Source organism: Malaclemys terrapin, chromosome 1, assembly GCF_027887155.1.
Source record: "Malaclemys terrapin pileata isolate rMalTer1 chromosome 1, rMalTer1.hap1, whole genome shotgun sequence".
In the NCBI taxonomy this organism is placed as follows: domain Eukaryota; kingdom Metazoa; phylum Chordata; order Testudines; family Emydidae; genus Malaclemys; species Malaclemys terrapin.
The window spans coordinates 140,067,077-140,085,503 of NC_071505.1; positions in this window are offsets into that span (position 1 = coordinate 140,067,077).

An 18,427-nucleotide genomic window follows, 5' to 3' on the forward strand; every position below is an offset into this window, starting at 1 on the left:
CAAGGACTGACTGTCTGGACCCATGCTTCTCACTGTAAAAAGACCCCTCCACCTCGGGAGGACTCTCCGACTGATGATCAGCCTATTTCTCCTTCTAGATCTGCTGTGCCTTCTGGACAGCAGGAAAAAAAAAAGACAAGGTGAAGTGCTAGTAACCTCTCCCTTGTCCACTGACAGACCTACTGTGCCTTTGGATTTTTCTAGAAGAAGCAAAACCATTACAGGGTGATGTGCTAGTAACCTCTTCCCATATGATGCTGAACCATGACTGTTTCAGGAAAAGAGAAGAAGGAACACTCGCTCCATTGAAACCACCAAAGTCCAGGGATTCCTGACTACAAAAGACATTAAGAACTGACCCTGGTGAAGAAACAAAGAAGTATACACTGTCAGGAAGAAACTTGTGGAACCCATGCTTGGGAATGTGGTATTGATTGGATTTTAGGGTTTATTCTACAGGCTGTGCCCTGTGTTTTGGATAAGTCCTTCAGCATGTATTTCCCTCCCTAATTGGATTGTAAATGATAAGTACCAAAGGCACTTTGTTGCCACTGCCCCTGCCATCTCCTCCATTACACGATTACCCCTGTAACACATCCAAATACAGACAATGCCATATATTTGATAAAACCAATGGCCAAGGCCTTCACACTTTAGTGATTTATTTAAATATTGTTTGGAAAAAAATATTTTTAAGGTTCAGGATATCCCATATAAGTGAACAATTTAATGGAAAACAAATGGAGATAAAAGTATATGATATCACTACAAGTGAACCCCAAGAATCTGTAATTGCAATTGATGGGTTCTATGGCAAAGTAGATATGATGGCTGTTCCTGGAATTTGCACCGTATTAAATGAGAGAGGCCCTTATTGTTATTTGGTCACCCAATTAGTGAACAATTAAACGAATACACAAAGAGTTTGTTCTGCCACTGGAAATTTTACCTGCATAGAAATTATTCCAGTGACTAATAATGTTACCTGTACCTTATTGCAATACACCCCCTCTTATGCCATTAATATCAATGCCTCCCAGAAGTACATAAAGGTGTTTAAACAACAGATGTGGTACAGTACTGCACCAAAGAGAGATGCATTAGGATATCGATAGACTGTGATTAACACTACACTAGGGACTGTTAAATTTTCATTGCCCTTATCTAGTTTCCAGATTACCTCTATATACCCAAATTGTTCAAGGGGGTGCTGCCATTAGATTAGCACAACAGAGGGCTTGGGTTATTTCCTCTAGAAAGAAGAGAGACTTGACCGGATCCCTATGGGATGGGGCCAATAGTGCAGCAGCAGTTTGGAATATTTTTAAGAACCAAGAACATGATGAGAAATTGGGGCAACTAGAGAAGGCCACTAGCCTTATTTCTGGGGCACAGCTAACCCAGGTACAGGCTGGAGTTGGTGAGTTACATGTTATCTCCACCCTTAGTTCAATGACCCAGAAGTTGCTGACAGAGATGGTATTGAATATCACTGAGGCTGGGAAGGCATTGCAGTGGGATCTAGCATGTTCAGAAATTCAGGATTTCCTGAATGACCAGCTAATAGCCATTCGGAATGATCTAGAGCATCAGGCTTGGCCCACTGCCCTTACAGACACATCAGGAGTACCATCTGATCTGTGGCCATGGAGACATACTTGGAGACTTTCTGGGTGGAAGTGCGGACGTTGTCAGTGCTCCTTCCAAGCATATGGACCGGTTAGGGGGTGTGGGCTCCCACATACCAAATCCTGCCGGGTCCATGGGGAGGATGCATGTGGGATTGGGTAATTCACCGAGACATCTGGGAGATTAGACTACCTGGTAATGCCCAATCGATTTGTTGTTAGTGCTCCTGGGATTACACCTGACATTTGAATGGGGATAGGGAGTCAATGGACATTTTGGCCATTAGAACCCCCACAGCTTCAGTGTACATGTAAACTGAAGCCAGGAGAAGTTGTCACTGTTCATGACTGCGTTTGCTGGGAGGGTAGGGACAAGGAACTACTCTGACAGGACACTTACTTTTTCAAGCTAATGATAGCTGTGTGTATGTTGAAGCCACCACATTGCAAGATATACATTTTTAATTTAACTACTGCTGCAGGCAATCATATTATTTACTGGCCTTCAGATAGAATTTTGCAAGTAGTCCTTAGGTTCCAGATACCCTTTAATTGGACTAGTTTAGTGCCTGATCGATTTCAAAATTTGCTTTCATTGTTACCAGAGGTTCAGAGAATCTCTGAAGTACAAGGGCAAATTCACATGCTTCAAAATATATATCAAGTTGAAAAGTATGCCTTTCATGCAGTTTATATAGGGTTACCATACGTCCGGATTTTCCCGGACATGTCCGGCTTTTGGGGGCTCAAATCCCCATCCGGGGGGAAATCCCCAAAAGCCGGGCATGTCCGGGAAAATCGGGAGGCTCGGCCGGGGCCTCTTTGTGCGGGGCCGGGGGCATGGTGCCGGGCCGGGAGCCGGGCCCGCGGGTCGGGGAGCCGGGCCGGGGTCGGGGGGCCGGGCCCGCGGGGCGGGGGGCCGGGCCGGGGTCGGGGAGCCGGGCCGGGCCCGCGGGTCGGGGAGCCGGGCCGGGGTCGGGGGGCTGGGTGCCGGGCCGGGGGGCCGGGCCGGTGGGGCTGGGAGCCGGGCCGGGATCGGGGGGCCGGGCCCACGGGTCGGGGAGCCGGGCTGGGATCGGGGGGCCGGGCCCGCGGGGCGGGGAGCCGGGCCGGGGTCGGGGAGCCGGGCCGGGCCCGCGGGTCGGGGAGCCGGGCCGGGGTCGGGGGGCTGGGGGCCGGGCCCGTGGGGCTGGGAGCCGGGCCGGGATCGGGGGGCCGGGCCCGCGGGGCGGGGAGCCGGGCCGGGGTCGGGGAGCCGGGCCGGGCCCGCGGGTCAGGGAGCCGGGTTGGGGGGCTGGGGGCCGGGTCCGTGGGGCTGGGAGCCGGGCCGGGATCGGGGAGCCGGGGGCCGGGCCCGCGGGGCTGGGAGCCGGGGGGTGCGCCGGGCCGCCGGGGGTGGTCGGCCGGGGCCGGCACCCCAGGGCCCGAGCCGACCCAGGCTGGAGCCGCCGGGGGGCCAGCCTGGGCCGCGCCTCCTCCCCCCCACACCCCTCCTTACCTGCTTCAGGCTTCCCGCGAATTAAATGTTCGCGGGAAGCAGGGGAGGGGGCGGAGACTTTGGGAGGGGGCGGGGTTGGGGCGGGGGCGGGGGCGGGGCTGGGGGCGTGGGCGGGGCCCCCGGGAGTGTCCTCCATTAGGAGGGACAAAATATGGTAACCCTAGTTTATAGAGTATTTACTTTATGCACTAAGTATGATGTATTGTGCTTTATGACTAAAACTGTACAACAACCCCATCATATTATCACTATGGAAATGTTATTCCTTGTGTTGTTATTAGTTAGTTTAGGATTATATTATTGTTGTTGTAAAGGACGTAATAATAGTAATACCTTTCATGTCCATGCTAATCATGCATTGTCATTACATCCTATCAAAACCCCTAAGGTTGAACCATCTGAGGTAGAATCTGAATTCCAAGACTTAATGCAAATAGAGATTTGAGAATCTTTGTTGTACTAGTAGTACAAAACGGGGGGTTGAATGGGGCTCCTACACCAGCTGACCATAGTGACCACACTGATCATAGAATCATAGAATATCAGGGTTGGAAGGGACCTCAGGAGGTCATCTAGTCCAACCCCCAGCTCAAAGCAGGACCAATCCCCAACTAAATCATCCCAGCCAGGGCTTTGTCAAGCCTGACCTTCAAAACGTCTAAGGAAGGAGATTCCACCACCTCCCTAGGTAACCCATTCCAGTGCTTCACCACCCTCCCAGTGAAAAAGTTTTTCCTAATATCCAACCTAAACCTCCCCCACTGCAACTTGAGACCATTACTCCTTGTTCTGTCATCTGGGACCACTGATCAGTGGTCCCAGATGAACAGTCTAGATCCATCCTCTTTGGAACCCCCTTTCAGGTAGTTGAAAGCAACTATCAAATCCCTCCTCATTCTTCTCTTCTGCAGACTAAACAACCCCAGTTCCCTCACCTCTCCTCATAAGTCATGTGCTCCAGCCCCCTAATCATTTTTGTTCCCCTCTGTTGGACTCTTTCCAATTTTTCCACATCCTTCTTGTAGTGTGTAGCCCAAAACTGGACACAGTACTCCAGATGGGGCTTCACGTCCCTCAGTCGGCTGGCAATGCCCCTACTTATACAGCCCAAAATGCCATTAACCTTCTTCACAACAAGGGCACACTGTTGACTCATATCCAGCTTCTTGTCCACTGTAACCCCTAGGTCCTTTTCTGCAGAACTGCTGCCTAGCCATTTGGTCTCTAGTCTGTAACAGTGAATGGGATTCTTCCGTCCTAAGTGCAGGACTCTGCACTTGTCTTTGTTGAACCTCATCAGATTTCTTTTGGCCCAATCCTCTAAATTATGTAGGTCCCTCTGTATCCTCTCCCTACCCTCCAGCATATCTACCACTCCTCCCAGTTTAGTGTCATCTGCATACTTGCTGAGAGTGTAGTCCACGCCATCCTCCAGATCATTAATGAAGATATTGAACAAAACTGGCCCCAGGACTGACCCTTGGGTCACTCCGCTTGAAACCGGCTGCCAACTAGACATGGAGCCATTGATCACTACCCGTTGAGCCCGACGATCTAGCCAGCTTTCTATCCACCTTACAGTCCATTCCTCCAGCCCATACTTCTTTAACTTGGCGGCAAGAATACTGTGGGAGACTGTATCAAAAGCTTTGCTAAAGTCAAGGAATAACACATCCACTGCTTTCCCCTCATCCACAGAGCCAGTTATCTCCTCATAGACGGTAATTAGATTAGTCAGGCATGACTTGCCCTTGGTGAATCCATGCTGACTGTTCCTGATCACTTTCCTCTCCTCTAAGTGCTTCAGAATTGATTCCTTGAGGACCTGCTCCATGATTTTTCCCGGGACTGAGGTGAGGCTGTGTGGCCGGTAGTTCCCTGGATCCTTCTTCTTCCCTTTTTTAAAGATGGGCACTACATTAGCCTTTTTCCAGTCATCCGGGACCTCCCCTGATCGCCATGACTTTTCAAAGATAATGGCCAATGGCTCTGCAATCACATCCGCCAACTCCTTTAGCACCCTTGGATGCAGCGCATCCAGCCCCGTGGACTTGTGCTCGTCCAGTTTTTCTAAATAGTCCCGAACCACTTCTTTCTCCACAGAAACTAGAACATCAAGCAGATGGAGTTCAGAGGGAGAGGGGAATCAGGTGGGGAGGGTGAGTTTGTATGCTCTGCAGGTAGAAGATTGAATTCCTCTATTCAGAAGAGACCCTATTATGTCCCATCTCTGTCCAAGGCATCTGCTCTTGGACCTTTTGACTAAGGGCTTGTCTACACTGGAAGTTGTCATCAATTACACCAGTATAACTATGCCAGTACAGTTAAACTTGATATATTTATAAACTCCCATCTGGATATTTGTATTCTGGTATAACAGAGTGGCTTATTTTGGTTTAGCTTAAACCTCTTCCCAAAGGACATAAGGTAGTAAAATACACTTATTTTGGAATAAGAGTGTGCACACAGGGAGACATACTGATAGAACTATATTGATTTAAATTCACACTTCAGCTTAAACCAGTATAAATCTGTAAATAAGTCATAATAGCCAGGCCAGTGTCTTTCCACAGGAGCTGGGATGCCTTTTAAACCAAAGGTTTGTCTACCCAAGATTTTAACTTCTGTTAAGTGATTACCAGTTACGCAAGGTAGTTAATACAGTTGTAAAGACTAGTGTGGACCTCCCCAAACATTTGTTCCAGATGCAAACATTTGTAGTTTACCCTAGGGGTCAGCCTAATGAAAAATCTAATATGGACAAGCCCCTTGTGATTTGAGGAGAAGAGTTCCACCAATCCCAGCAGATAAAACCATGGACTTTCTCTTGGACCTTTAAGGGGAGTTGGGCACATTTAAGCATATTTGAAAATTGTACCAATGATATCCAATCCAGTGGATGCTTGTTAGCAAGTTGAAATGGTTTGTATTTTAATTTAATTAGAAGGTAGGTAGGTGCTGAGGTGCTAAATTCCTCAGCTCTAAGGCTCACCTCCTGAAAATCTGCAGAACCAAAATGAGCAAGAGCAGAGCGTCAGCCTGGTTTATTCTTGGGGTTCACTATAGGATCTGGTGTAAGAAGACAACTACACTAGACCTCCCTAAACTCCCTCCCTTCTTCCCTCCCTCCTAAACTCATGCACTCTCTGTTAAGATACCTCCCTCCATAGTAAGGACAGAGGGCTGGGCCTTGTCTATACAGGAAAGTTATACCAATATAACCCCCCGTGTGGACAGTCTTATTACGGTATAAGAGTGACTTTTTTCTGGTTTAGTTTATGTTATTTTGGAAGAAGTTTAAGTTAAATGGAAAAAAGTCACTTGTTTTTGTCCGTAATGTTCTTGTAATTGAGCTGAAGCTCCTCTGCTTTGGCATGACATTGCACTCCTTTTCCCACATTTGCTCTGCTAGCCTCTCCTAAATCTTTGCATTCTCGTGACTCCTGTTAGATGGGGCTGGATTAAGGCAGGGACTTTAGGGTCTACAGCCCAGGGTCCCAGCTCAAGGGGGGCCCCGCAAAAATAAATCACAGTCAGCAATCTCCAGGCTGCTAAAAGGGACGCTCAGGGGGGCTGTCTGCATGCTGTGGCCCCCGCCACTCCCAGAAGTGGCTGGCTGCTGGCATGTCTCTGCGGCCCCTGGCAGGGCGGGGGATGCGGCTCCGAGCGCTGCCCCTGCCCCAGCACCATCCCCGCAGCTCTCATTGGCAGCTAATGGGAGCTATGGAGGTGGCACTTGTGGGCGCAGGCAATGCACGCTGACCCACTGCCCCCCTCCCTCCAGGGGCCACAGAGACATGCTAGCAGCCAGCCACTTCTGGGACTGCTGAGGGGCTATGGCAGGCAAGCAGCGTGATCCCTGCTGCACTGCTGTCTGGGAGCCACCTGTGGTAAGTGCCTCCCTCGCACCCCCTCCTCGACCGCAACCCCCTGCTTCAGGTCAAAATCCCCTCCTGCACCAAACTCCCTCCCAGACCCCGCACTTCCTCCTGTACCCCAATCCTCTGCCCCAGGTCAGAATCCCCTCCTGCACCAAACTCCCTCCCAGGAAAAAGGTTTGTATACAGGGGCCCCACAAAATCTAATAGCCCTGGGCCCACAGAAGAGTTAATCCGGCCCTGCTGTTAGGATGGGACTGGATGTGCTCCTCTCCCCGGAGGACAAGAAAATCCAGGACATCCAGATAGGACCACATGGAAATATGGGGCATGGCTGCTATGATGTGCTCACATATGTGAATTTTCCCAAGATGGGATTGTGAAGGGGCACACCTGAATGTGTGCAAGCATTTAAACATGGAGGTGATGTCTGGTCAAGATGACCCTACAAGCACTAGAGGGCACACAGGTAAAGAGATGGGCCAGTCCAGGTATGAAGCAATGCAGTGTGGGATAGCCATGGGATGACTGCATGAAGGGGTATAGTTAATTTGAAATAGAGATGCATCTGTACAAATCTTACACCAGTATAACTCATTATGGAACAGAGTTATGTTGCTTCCAAAGCCAATTAATTGAAGTGGAATAAGACTCCAGATAAATTTTAAAAAAGAACCTTGTGTGTGTGCCTATGTGAGAAAAGCAACAATACAAAATCTCTCTTTTTGCTCTATCATTTTCTCTTGCTGATCTTCCTTCCTCTCCACTGCCGAATTCCTGTTGGAGTATTAGTGGTACATCTTTCTATGGGGAGATTCTCATAGTCTTCATTAGCTTTATTACCACACGTTGCACGTGTAGCCGTTCATATGCTTCCTCCTTTGACACTTCATATCGTGGGATCTGAATAGAATTTGTAAATGTGACTTCTGATTAGCACTAGTAATTGTTCCATCCAGGGCCCGGGAATTTTCATCCTTTTCTTCTTTTTGAATTAACCTGTAATACACACAACAAAATTTACACATCCCCATTTGTCCTTTTTTTTGTTTGTTTTGCAAGCAGTGAACCCACTCCCGTCCTCTAGTCTTTGTACCCTAATTGGGCCCTAATTGGTCAAGGACAAGATAGGGGCCCTTCCATTTAGGAGCTGGGAATGGATGGTGTTGACCTGGAATCTTGTACATCACTACATCTCCCAATGTGGGTAGATCACACCATGCTGTGACTCTTGCTGTTCCTTGCTCATCTTGCCAGGCCACCGCCTGCTGTACCTGTTTTAAATGGTTGATTAGAGTTAAAATCCATTCTTGTGTTAAGCCGCATGTAGTGACTTCCCCAGGTACTGGGGAAAGTAGATTTTCCCACCGTTCCATGGGCCTTCCCATGAGATCCTCATATGAAGAAAATCCTGTGCCCTTTGATTCTCGGGCCCTTATTCTCATTAAGACAAAGGGCAGTAACTGTGACCAGTTTTTCCTCCCATTTCCACTCCCTTTCTTAGCTCACTTTTAATGGTGCGGTTCATGCGTTCCACCTGCCCTGCAGCCTATGGGTGATAAGCAATATGGAACAATTGTGTGATTTCAGTGAGGTCTGATAGCTCCCCTAACAGATCTGACTGGAAAGCAGCTCCTTGGTCTGAGTCAATCACCTTTGGGACCCCTCAGCGAGAGAATACCTCATTTACCAGTATTTCAGCAGTTACTTGGGCAGTTTGATACTTTGTGGGGAAAGCTTCCACCCACCTGCTGAAAGAATCCATTACCACCAACATGAATCGTTTTTTTCTGTGATCTGGTGGTAGGAGTCCTGTGTAGTCAATTTGAATTATTTCCCAAGGTCCCCTTGGGGCTTGTCTCATTAATTCTCCCCTTAGCACCTTGTGAGGTCTGTTGTGCCTGGCACAGTCCAAATAATGTTCCAGATGTGATTTTAAATCAGCTGCCATTCCTGGCCACAAGCACGACCTTTTTAAAGTTCCCAGTGCCTCCTCAATCCCGGGCTGTCCCCTTGACAAGCTCCCATGCACCCAGCTTAAGAAAGCTGTCCGGCCACAATAATAAAATTGCTTTTGCATGTCCACACTACTCTCCTTGTGTAGGTGGTGGGTGTCCTCACCAGGAGTGCTTGCACCGATTTATCTGTCAGTGGGGAACATTGTGGGATGCTTCTGAAAGGTAACAACAGTCGATGTAAGCAACACAGTGTCTACACTGACACTGTGTCCACCTAACTACATTGACCAAAGTACTACCCCTCTCACAGAGGTGGAATTATTAAGTCAATGTAGTGGGTGAGTTACATTGGTGGGAGCTACATTTTAGTGTAGATGCTTACAGAGTTAGGTCAGCATAAGCTGCCTTATGTCAATCTAACTCTGTAGTGCAGACCAGGCCTCAGGGAACTGAGAAAATCCCACAGAGTTTAAATTTAATGGATATATCCCATCTCCTAGAACTGGAAGGGACCTTGAAAGGTCATTGAGTCCAGCCCCCTGCCTTCACTAGCAGGACCAAGTACTGATTTTGCCCCAGATCCCCAAGTGGCCCCCTCAAGGATTGAACTCACAACCCTGGGTTTAGCAGGCCAATGCTCAAACCACTGAGCTATCCCTCCCCGCCCTGGCTAGAGTGCTAGACTGTGACCCAGGACAGCTGAGGCCAAGTCTACATTACACACTTACTTTGGGATAACTATGTCGCTCAGGGTGTGAAAAATCCACATCCCTGAGCAATGCAGTTATACCGACTTTAACTCCCTATGTAGGCAGCACTATGTCGGTGGGAGAGCTTCTGCTGACTTAGCTATCGCCTCTTGCGGAGGTGACATTATTAAGCTGAGATGAGAGCTCTCTCTCATCAGCTTAGAGCATCTTTGTCAGAAGTGCTCCAGTGTTGCAGCTGTGCCAATGCAACTTTATAGAGTAGACTTGTCCTGAGTTTTATTCTTGGCTCAGGTACTGACCCGCTGGTGACTTTGGAAAAGTCACTTCACCTCTCTGTGCCTCAATTTCCCCATCTGTAAAATGGGGATACTAATACATTTCTCTTTTCTAAAGTACTTTGAGATCTACTGATGAAAAGTGATATGTAAGAGCTAGGTAATATTAAGGCATCTTTCTACTGGTATAATTTTGTCCATGCTAGGAGTTGTACTGGTATAAACTATTTCAGTTATAAAACAAACAAACAAACAAACTCTAATTTAATGGTTATACCAGGACACAAACTGTGTGTGGACTAGGCCTAAGAATTCTTTTTCTTTCTATTTTCTCTCCCATGGTGATCATACTGTCAGGACTGACAGAGAGATCTGATGGACACTGGTGTATCTCAGATATGAGGCCCAGGATATGAACCATGCTCTGATTTTACCATTTTAATTATCTTCCCTTAACCAGGAGCTTTGTGGTGCAATTTTTCCAGTTAGGTGTTATTGAAAGTAAAAAATATCATGATCTTTTTAAATGTCAGATTTGCTACTATGGACATGGGTACAAGGGATGAAATCCTGATCCTGAAGTCAGTGGTAGAAGTTTGACTTCACTAGGGTCAGGATTTCATCCTAGGCAATTTCCAGACTTTGGCTACTTTTTTATCTCTAGCCCAGATGTGCTAATCAGCCCCTGCCCTCACTGGGAAGAAAATTGAGGGAAAGTGTGATGTTTTAAAAATAAATTGTTTCCGAGAAATTCAACAGCAAATGTAGATCTGGAAAGTGTCAAAAGCACTGAAAGCAGCTGTTCTGTCCTGTGTTCAGAATTCTCAAAAGAATTTTACTGAACTTGTCATAAGGAAATAAAATTCAGACCTGGGAACAATCATGGGAAATTTCAATCCAAAATGCCAGGTTTGGAAAAGTTCTGTTTCTGAATACAAAAAGGATTTATACTGAAAGAGCCTCCTCAGTCCTAACTTTAGTGTCACTGTACTGTAATGCCAATTGGAATGTTATATATATACACCCCCACATTTACATGTCCATATCAGTGACAGACTCACTAATGTCAGGAGAACAAACTAGACTACAAATCTCTGCAACAACAATACAGTAGAGGCTGTTTATCAAATTTAGAGACAATGGAACTCCAGAGCTAGGGTGACCAGACATGAAATGTGAAAAATCGGGACGGGGGTGGGGCATAATAGGAGCCTATATAAAAAAAAGACCCAAAAATCAGGACTGTCCCTATAAAATCAGGAAATCTGGTCACCCTATTCAGAGTCCTCTTATTAGACAGAAAGAGCTTCCTATGTAAGCCAGCAGATGGTGCTCTTTCTACCCTAAGTACATACAAGTCTTCTATCAATACCATTTGCTAGGAACAATTTCATGTTAAGAGGATATTTTTATCCTGAAAACTGGATTATTAATGTTGCAGAATTACCCAATTTGTGATGATTGTTTTTGGTGGTTGTGGAGGACATCTGTGGCTCAACTGGGGTTGTAGAACCTGGAAATAATGTTTTCAAAGGATGTACATTTTGTTGCATGTTATAAGGGATCGGTGGGGTTCATAACAGGGCAAGTGCACTTAGCGAGAATCTGAACTGGGAACCAATTCAACTCCTGCATCCCCTCATCCCAAAAATCAGAGTGAGGCATAATTGGCAACATTTTCCAAAGAGCTTGGCTCCCATTTAGACACCAAAATAAGTAGTTAGATTTTCAAAAGAGCTCTGAGCTTGGGTGCATGTTGGGCATTGAACTCTAGAAAATCTGACTCCGCTTATAAGTGATGGGCACCAATCTGGCCCCAAAGGTGTTTGTTTTACCAGTCACCTAAGTGTTGATCCCACCCTCTGCTCCTACCAGCCACAACCAGAATAAGACACTCCAGCACTACAACCTCCCCGCCCCCCATCCACAGCTGGGAACTGATCTCCCTCTTAGCTCTCCCCAAAACCAGAATGAGACATTCCTATTGATTTATTACAAATTGTAAATGCCACTGAATTACCTCTTTAGTCAGTCCTGGTGGTTGCAGAGTGTGTTTGTGGCTCAGGTGTCTCTTGGGTGGTCTGTGAAACTGAAACCATAATGGGCTTTGGTTTATGGGACTCACTTCAGCATTTTAATTATAGTTTTCAGCAGCAGATATCTGTGTATCTGCAGTCATGAGATCCAGGTCTACAAACCAGGCCTCTGAGGAGGGCTCTAATATTTATGTAGTATTACATATTTCAGTAGCTCCACAATTTTAGCTTACATGCAAAAAAGAATAAAAAAACAGTGATGGAGAAAGTGGGAAGGAAGAGGGTTTAGTAGGAAAGAGGAGAGGCTTATTATTGAACAGAGGTTAAGGAAAGGGGGCAAGTGTGACTTTGGGGAACCTGTGTAGATGGAAAGTTAGTGCATGGCAAGCTAAGGTGTAAATCTACAGTTCACTAGTATGCCACTCACTAACTATTCATGTGGACCCTGCTACTGCGCACTAAAAGTTCCCTTTGAGGTACTCCTGTGCCAAAGAGCTAGATGTCAAAGTGCACCAGAGAACTTTTAGTGTATGGTAGCAGGGGCTACATAGGCGTTCTAGTGTGCAGTAGATTTTCATCCCATCTTGCCATACACTAACTCTCCATCTAGACAAGCCCTAAGACTCTTCTGTGCCTTCCTAGATCTTCAGCTTGCTCAGGGGCCGAAACTCTCCCCTGTGTAACATAGAGCAGTTTGAGAGCTACTTTTTGTTAAGTTGCCTACAGTAGCCCATTAGGAACTGCTTGGCCAGATGAGGATGGGGCACAGCGCTATGTATTCTTTGTTGTTTTTCATAGCAATTAGTTTTGATCATTTGGGTTTGGTTTTTCTTTTGATAGTTTTAATTGTAAAAGTTCATGGGGCTCAACATTTTGAAAGCCAGTTTTTCACCCCGCTTCTAGCTGATGAGGATTCTCCTAAAACTTAAAAATAGTAGAGCTATTGCTCTGGGATGTGAGGGTCATAAATTCACATCCCAGCCAGCAGCTGGAGAATCACAAATAGCAAAGACCAGCCAAGCTGAAATCACAAATCAAAGTGTTTGTGGCATTTTAAGCAGAACTTAAATACAAGTACCAGTGTCACCCCTATTACCACAAGAAGACCAGTCACAGCTGTCAGTGCAAGCACATGGCCTCTGGGGCAGCATATCTTATCTGCAGGGAGAAAGAGAAAATCCAAGAGAGGAACAGCTAGGGAAGAAACTCCTTTTTCCCAATCTGCTGCTGAGATAATGTTCCTCTTCCTTCTCCTCTCTGAGTTCAGCAGCTAGATGAAAACTTGTCAAGTTATGTCAGATTCACAGCATTGAACTTCCCTGTTTATATTACAAATACAGCAATGTGGACTCAAATGAGAACCGAGAGAGATCTTCCATCTCAGCTTGACCCCTTTTCCTGGCAGTGCAGTACCTTCTGGAGCCACTCTCCCATCAGCTGGGTGTTCTTGTCACTGCTCAGTGGTTGCTGAGAGGAACACTAAGCTCTAAATAGTACCATCTTCCCATGGAATTCCAAGAGCAAGCCCAGACTATGTTATAACAAATAAGGACTATTATGCCATGCCCCAACATGGTAAATTTTGCAATGGAGATCGGGTTTCTCTTTCTCCCTGATCGTCTCCTCTTACTTTCTATGATTATCCCATTATGTGATTTCTTTCCAGGGTTTATTTCAAGAAGATCCATGAAATATTCAATGTTCAACTTGGTAGGTACCAACCATGCACTATTGATCAGCCAGAGAAATGGGTGACTCAGATCCACAAGAGATTTCAAGGGAGACCAGGGTTCAATGGCCCCATGAGCTCATCATATGACATTGAATATCACAAAGGGGAAAGAGGTCTCTCCATTTTCTCCTACTTCAGCACCCTTCTGGAATATTTGCTCACCTGGTCCAGGCTGACCTATGTCTTTGGTAGTTACATTTACTTCTTGATTGATGGGACCAGAAGAACAAGTTGAGGTTATTTACTATGTTATCCATAGTTCTATAAATTAAGCTGGGTTACCCCAGAGAAAAGCCATGCTGAATCTTCTGGCCTCTCATGATGTATGGTTAAAGGTCTGATTAACTTGCTTCCTTCCCTATCTCACACTCAGCTCTGCATTTCTTAGTTTAAACCACATGCAAAAGTAACAAAGTGCTGACAGGCTGTAATATATAGGTATTCCTCACCCAGCCAGTACCAGGAAGTCTGAGGAAACCTCAGGAGAAAGTTTTTGTTTGTGAGATTTACCACTCAAACAAGTAATTCCATTCTGAAAAGTGTCTATGAAAAAATGGTTTCTTCTTACTCAGCAAGTCAACAGACCCCATTGATGCACATGCAGAGTGATGTATAAGGACTTCACAGACTACAAAAAATTTCTACTGTGTTTTTCTCCTGTTTGCCATGATGAATTAGCACAGCTCAGAAAGGGCTAACTGGAGTTTTGGACTGGGAACTTTCAAAAGTTTTTTCTCTTAATTAATTAGCTTCTTAGAGTTGGTAGGACAACTCCCACCTTTTCATGTTCTCTGTATGTGTATATATATCTCCTCACTATATGTTCCATTCTATGCATCTGATGAAGTGTGCTGTAGCCCACAAAAGCTTATGCTCAGATAAATTTGTTAGTCTCTAAGGTGCCACAAGTACTCCTGTTCTTTTCGCCGATACAGACTAACACGGCTGCTACTCTGAAACCTAGCAAAAGAAATGATAACTAAGTTCCAACTACAGTGTGAGATTCTACCTTCAGTTACTCCTGTGCAGTCCCACTGAAGATATCTATTTGAATGCTTATACCTGAATTTAGGTGCCTCTAACAGGTGTGTATGTAGGTGACTAAGGCCCAGTCTACACTACAAGTACAATTGAATTTTCTAACCCTAAGTTTGCATATTATATTAAATTTGGCAGAGGTTATCAGTGATAACAGAGAGATAAAAGAACTGATAACCTCAGGCTTCTTATAAAACTGCAATATCACACTCCTGACTCCCAGTTTTCTCTCTTCACTTATATCTGTATTCACCCAAACAGCCCCCCACAAAAAATACCAGTTGCTTTTGTTTGTTCAAACTAAAACAAAATAATATTCATCTTGAACAAACAAAAGCAACTGGTATTTTTTGTGGGGGGCTGTTTGGGTGAATACAGATATAAGTGAAGAGAGAAAACTGGGAGTCAGGAGTGTGATATTGCAGTTTTATAAGAAGTCTGAGCAGTCTTTGGCTGCATATTCAGCATCATCACGTTGTAGATCATGGAAGTAACAGTCCCTCACTCTTAACACCAGGTAAAATTAACCCCTTACATGGGATAGAAGTGCAACATAGGCTACAAGTTTGGCCTTCAACATAGCAATGAATTTAATTAATTTAATTATACAAGATGTTCAGGTCTGGGCTGCTCACTACCAGAAAGATACTGACAAGCTAGAGAGAACTCAGATAAGAACAAAAAATTATTAAGGCCAAGCTTTTCAACAAAAGCAGCCTGAATTAAGCCTACCTAATTTTCAAATATGCTGAGCGCCTGATGGCTCCCATTGATCTCATTGTGACACCTGTTGGGTGTGCAGCACTTTTGAAACTTAGGCAGGTGCCTAAACATGGCTTTAGGAACCTCACTTTAGGCTCCTATTGTTGAAAAGCTTGGCATAGGAGTTTGTAGAAGCTGACTTATAAGGAAAGACTTAGAGATGAGGACAAGTTGCTAAATGTAGAACTCACTTGAATTTACACTGAACCCAAAGCTTTTGAGGTTCAAATTTCATTTTTTTCTGGCAGAACATGAATCCTGAGCTGCTGCTTGTAACCATGGCTATGTCTGCACTGCAGCTTGGCTAAGTGACCACAAAAAGGAAACTGGATTGTAACAGTCCAGCAGTATGTAAAGGGCAAAAACAGATGTATTTTATTTAGAGCTACTGAGGGGTTATAATAGGAGTAATAGGATGGCGTTAGAGCAAAGGGAAATTTCAGCTGGGTAGAGTCCTGTGTAGATGGGGAATCTGTTAGAATGTGGAATAATCTCCCAAGGGAAGTGGTAGAAGCCCCATTGATTGGGTCATTTAAAACTCAATTGGACAATGCTAAGTGGACCATAAGGAATCATAAATTATGCAAGATGAGGGCAGAGGGTTGATAGGAATATGGATTATTGTGACCATATAGGTATTTTCATCTCTATGGTTCTCTGACCAGGAAAGGGATTGGTGGAAAAAGAAAGGGAAAGCAGTGACAGAACTCAAGTTAGCGATCTCATTATAAAAACACATTGTTGGCAGTGAAGACACAGAGAAGAGGGAGGTGTTATCTATAAGCAGAACTGCACCATGTTAAATTAAGGTATAAAGACCAGCCCTTCCTCCATCCACAGGGCCCTGGAGCCTCCTTCCCTCCTTCTCCATCATCCCTCCCACAAGGCCTGGAACATTCCATAACACTCATGGTGACCCAGACTGTGAGGGTGGAATGGTCAGTTGTAGTACAAAGCACAGCACAGAAAGCAGTGACCTACCTCCCTTTACCAGCCTCTGATTGGGCTACCACAAGCAGGTTCAAGTCAGCATAGGTGATGTTTTTTGACATTTTATCCTTCCTTATCTTTTGCCGTGTTTTGTGTCACTGTCAGAACTTGACTCTAGTCTGGGTATGGCTCAAAGCTTCTTTTGCTAAAACTACCCCCTTTTCCTGTCCTCAAGAACGAAGTCTCAGTCCCTTTCTGTTGTATCGTTTGACCACTTTAGTGGCAAAAGAGGAATTTTAGCATGCTACTGACTTTTTTTGGTGGTAAGTCATAGGGTGTGCGATGACCTTAACAGCCTTTGGTTCTCAAGTCCCTTTGCGTGTGTTAAGGGGACATGTATTCCATGCATTGGAGAACACTTGGAAGTGATCATTCAGGGGCCTCTGCCCCTTTATATCTTCTTCAACTGCCACATTAGGTGAAATCACATTTCAAGAGATCAATCTAGCTACCAGATATGCAGATAGAGATCATACTGAAGGGCGAGCTTCCAGGATCACTCACCAACTGTATTGGTTCATCACATACCACCTTCTTAAACAACTAATGTTTGAAGTACCACATGCAAATGTCTCCTTTATATGCACATTTCTCTGGAGCCTTAATAAGCTTAAGTATTTTGAATTTGACTGATGGAGATCTGCCTCAGGGAATTTGGAAGAGTAGGGTGTTCAGCTGCAGGAGCCTGTGTGGGAAGGCTAGAAGACATGAGATTTATACCTGGTCAAGATTTTTTTGACAAAATGTTTTTTCATCAGCATATGCAGATTTATCAAAATGGAACCTTTTCACAAGAACCTACAGTTTTTGATTAAACTGTTCTCAGGAGAGGTGCCTCACATCCAAGATGGAATTTCTAGTCAAAGCCAGAAACCCACCCCAGAATAGCCTGGTAGTCAGGGCACTCATGTGGGGTAAGGAAAAACCAGCTTTATAGCCCTACTCTGGCAGATTTGAACCTGGGTCTCCCACATCCCAGGAAATGCCCAATCAACCATGCTGTTGGTTATTCTTGTATGGGTGGAGGTCTCTTGCTCTCAGTCCTTTTTTTCTCACAAAACATTTTGCAAGGTCTCAGTTTCATCCTGATATGGAATGGGAACATTTTTGAAATCACAAAATGTTTCCCACCCAGCTGTAATGAAGTTAGACCCAGCTGTAATTAAGTTAGAAGGTAGGTGCTCTGGCTGGAGTGCAGTGGGGCTGTGGTGTTGAGTGTCAGGGAGTAGAAGTGCAGGGGGGTTGAGGAGTAGAGAGGTGGGGAATCTTGGCAGGAGGGAGGCTTTACCTGGGTCCCAGGCAGCATCAGCTTCAATTCACCCTTGTTCCAAGGTTTCAGGGTCCCAGGTCCACTCTGAGCCTGGAAGCAGTGCCAGTCCCACTGCAGCTCCGACCTCTCTGGAGAGTCTTTCCCACAGGTCTCCTCCTGCCCTCACCCCATACTTGCAACTCCTTCCCTTTGGTAAAGGGATTGCACAGCCCTCCTCCATGGAGCTGGGCTGTGATTCAAACAGCCTTTCCCACTCCACAAGTCTCTAGGTTTCAGCCTCACTCCATGGAGTCTCCCTGGGTTCTTGGACTCACACATTTCATCCCCTTGGTTCAGGAGCCCCTAGATCTTTTCCCTGGGGCTGGTTGTGATTCAGGTAGGCTTCCCCATCCCAGGAAGACTCTCTCACAACTTGATGTTCCTCTATAATTCTCCTCTCCAGGTAGGGTGACCAGACGTCCTGATTTTATCGGGACTGTCCTGATATTTGCTTATTTGTCCCACATCCCGACCTACCTTCAGTCGGGATGCGAATTGTCCCACTATTTTGCCTCCGCTCACAGGTGGAGCGGAACCCGGAGGGGGCTCGCGCCCCCCTCCGCCCTGACTCCACCCCTTCCTTCCCTCATTGGATCCCTCCCCAAATCCCCCC